The 3923-nt window shown below is 36.1% G+C and overlaps 1 pseudogene; it reads right to left on the bottom strand.

Moving 5' to 3' along the window:
- Positions 1 to 942: 942 nt before the first annotated feature.
- LOC101974279 (large ribosomal subunit protein eL32 pseudogene) lies at positions 943 to 1380 on the bottom strand (annotated as a pseudogene).
- Between the last annotated feature and the right edge of the window lie 2543 nt (positions 1381 to 3923).

Below are 3923 nucleotides of genomic sequence, written 5' to 3'. Positions count from 1 at the left end.
ACCTGGGGGATGCAGAACCTGTATGCATATAAAAATTAGAAAAAATGTAAATTAAATAAAAATTTTTCTAAGAAAATATAAATGTTGTAAATGAACTCAAGGACATTTTCAAAACATGTATAGTTCATTAATCACAACAAAAATTAAAAGGTAGTAAAATATGCCCCCCAAAGATGCCAGGCACAAATGTCTTCAGGGAACAGACAATACACTTTAATCACGTGCTTCAAGCACATGCCAAGAGGAAAAGTTTTCTTCTCATATGAGGCTAACATACAGCAAGTACTAATGCTAATGTAGAACAAATAATTCATATGAAAGGAAATCTATTTACAACTCATTTCAAACATAGATAGTCAAATATGTCCTGGATTAGTAGTTTTAATTACTTTTTAATGTAAAAGTAATTAAACATTAGAAAGCATTTAAATGCAATTCATGACATACACTTAGATACATATATATGCCTATATATGTAAGCGTACATAGGGAGAAAAACTATTCAGCTGATAGATGCCAATACATTGTTAAGTTCAACAGGCATGTAAAACTATCAGATCAGAAAAAGAAAGGAATTTCCTTAACTTAAAGAATATCTAGTAAGAAAAATAGGAAAAAATTTTACTCTGAAAACAGAACTAATTTCACTAAGATAGAAAATTAGAAGACAAGCAAGATATCATATCTGTCTCAATGTTATTAAATAAGTCAACATTGTATTTGACACTCTAAGCAATGCAATAAGGAAAAAAGAAATAAATATGAGGTAAGTGGATTAAAGAGGGATAAAGCTATTTACCCTGTAAAACCCTAGAAAATCAAGTAAAAAATCATGAAAAAATTAATGTAATAGCCAGGTAGAAGATCAATAGCTTTAATATGCAATAGAGACGAATAGGGCAAGCCTGGCTGACTATCTTTTGGCAGTTTTTGTGGTTTTATTTAAGCACAGAAAATGTGCCCAGAAGCCATATATCCATTTTCTTTTCTGTGCAGCCTGGTATTGGCATTGGTAACTCTGATGGCCAGCTGGGCTGCTCTTTCCATGATGAGTTTGAGGATCTTGAAGGAAGCATGGTGAGCAGTCTCAGCTGTAAGGTTTGTTGCACATTGGCAGCACTTCTAGCTCCCTGACTGTGGACCAGGAACTTCTGGAAGCCACTGGGCAGCATGTGCTTTGTCTTCTTGCTGCTCCCACAACCAATGTTTGTCATAAAGATCTGGGCCTTGAATCTTCTTCATACCCTTTTGTCAATATCTCTGAGTTTCCACTAATTATGCTTAATTTTCACATATTGGTCTGACACATAGGTGCCTGATGAACTCCTTGGTTCTCTTTTTGACGATTTAAGGTTTCCCAAGAGATTTGAGGGCAACCATGATGCTGAATAGGAAATGGCTGCCATTACTGTAGGTAGCACCAAGGAAGAGAACCCATGGCATTCTTTAAAAGACAAGTCAGGGCTGGAGGCATAGCTCAGTGGTAGAGCACTTGCCTAGCATATGCAAGGCTCCTTGTTCCCCAGCACCACAAGGGAAAAATAAAATCGCTAGAGAACACGTGCCTACCCAGGTATTAAAAACTATCATAAAACAATGGTAATAAAAACAGAGTAGCTCTGGCAAAGAGAACAATGAACACAGTAAAGTGTTCAGATTTGAGAATATGGTTTAAATTCGATAAATGGTGTCAGGGCAATTGGTTATCCAATTAGGAGGAAAAAGTAAGATTTCTACAATTTGCGAGGGAAAATCCAAGCCATCCCTTTTCATCCTGAGTATGCATTTAAATACATGCAAAAGACCTGGAAGAACACATACCATTTTGATAAACAAGCTTGAGTTTGGAGAAGGGACTGAGATTGAACAGATGTTCAAGAGAAATGTTTGCTTCATGTGACTCATTTGAACTCCTCACAAGAATAAATTTCTTGTACATATATTTTTTTTTAAATTGGAAAAGGTCAATGAGACAGCAAACATCTGACTCACTGCTTAACATAACCTTCTCACAGCCCACCTGTCTTTTCTCTTCAATGCTTTTCCCCATGGGTTCTGTCTTCCTGGGTGTTTGTCATTTAATTGTCCTCCCCACACATTTCCCTCATTCCTAGGAAATTTCAGAATGGTGTCAGGGTTCAATATTATGGCTAGACCATGGTTGGGGATAAAACTACTGTATTAAAGAAGTCCAATACTAATTATCTAAAATAAGAATTTAAAAAAAGGACCTGTTGTCATATTGTTATAGAATATTAGATATTTCTTCCAACTATTATTTCTGCATTAGTCAGCTTTTCATTGCTGTGACCATACCTGATAAGGACAACTTACAGGAGAAAAAGTTTATTTTGGGCTTAAGTTTTCAGAAGCTCGGTCCATGGTCAACTGGCTCCATTGCCCAAGGCCTGAGGTAAGCCAGAAGGAAGCATGGTGAGCAGTCTCAGCTGTAAGGTATGGCATAAAGGTATGGCAGAGAAAAATCACTCAGAACCTGACATCTTGGAATCAGAAAGAGGGAACCTAAAGACAAGATATATAATCCTCAATGTAGGCCCCCGGTGACCTGCTTCCTCCAGCTACTCCCCACCTGCCTAGAGTTATCACCTAGGAATACATTCAAATTATTAATCCATCAAATGGTTTAATCTACTAATTATAGTAAAGCTCTTATAATTGAATCATTTCACCTCCTGCATCAATACAGGAGCTTTTGAGGGACACCTCATATCCAAATTAAAACATTACATACCTTTTGTAGTTCGTCCTTCCATCTTCTCCACTAACATAAGAGATTTCCTTCCTATGAAATCTCACACAAGGTCAGGTGCAATGGTTGCAAAAGGAAATACACTACTTCTTAATGCTTAAGCTCATAGAAATGTAATTACACTGTGGGTGAAAAGGGCTGGTATTCACAGTTGGATTGTGGGTCATCAAGGGAAGCAACAATAAAGGACCTGGATAGCTTAGATTCTGCTCATTAGGGTCATTTTAGCAAAGTACATTTTCCACATCATAATTCTGCATAATCTTTCAGCAGGATTATTCTTGTCATATGTTGTCATTTCTCTCACCCATATCATCTTAATACTGTGACCCTTACATTTCTCTAAATAACCTATATGTTATATTTGAAATGAAATAAAAAATTAGGAAGATGCATGTTAACAGCTGTGTCCTAGGCTGTCTCTCTTAATAGCCATGTGGTAAGTAACTAAATTCTCAGCACTTTAGTATTACTATAAATGAAAAGCATAATTGAGCCTGATTCATAGGGTTATTCTGAGAATTAAATAGGTTAACATATGCTAAGACTTGACATGTAATAAGCACTTATTAAGTACTGTTATTGACTTATGCTATGATATTACTCCTCCTACTATTTTGGAATTACTGGTGGGATAATTGTTTTTTAGCATATGCTAAAAAAGGTGGCCCTGAATAATACTGGAGTGACATTTTCTAAATCCCTGTGCAATGAAATATTAATGAGGGTTATATGAGGAAAAGATTATAACATAAAATAAGCTTGGGAAATGCTGCATTTTATCTTTTACTTGGAAATCCATAATGCATATTAGCATAGTAAATATTAGAGATGTTTTGCAGCTAACAAAATTTTAACCAGTTAACCCAATATTTCCCAAACTTAATTGACCTCATGCCTTCCCCCCTTTATAATGGACACTGTGAATTAACTTAAATCACAAAGGAATGGATTAGCAGAATACTGGGTATGTCAGAGAATTGCAGGAAAATCCAAACAACTAACATTCAGATGAGCTGAGGTGTGAGCAGTTCCAAAGTTCTGTTCCAAAGGAACAAGAGAACTGTCCCAGATTTGGGACCTGTCATAGATTTGATCCAGATCCAACCCCCTGTGTTACTTACTCTAGATTTTAGTGCATTGATTTTATCAT

The sequence above is a fragment of the Ictidomys tridecemlineatus genome, chromosome 6, assembly GCF_052094955.1.
Source record: "Ictidomys tridecemlineatus isolate mIctTri1 chromosome 6, mIctTri1.hap1, whole genome shotgun sequence".
Classification (NCBI taxonomy): Eukaryota; Metazoa; Chordata; class Mammalia; order Rodentia; family Sciuridae; genus Ictidomys; species Ictidomys tridecemlineatus.
The sequence above is the reverse complement of the archived record's forward strand: the minus strand, read 5'-3'. Positions and strand labels throughout refer to the sequence as shown.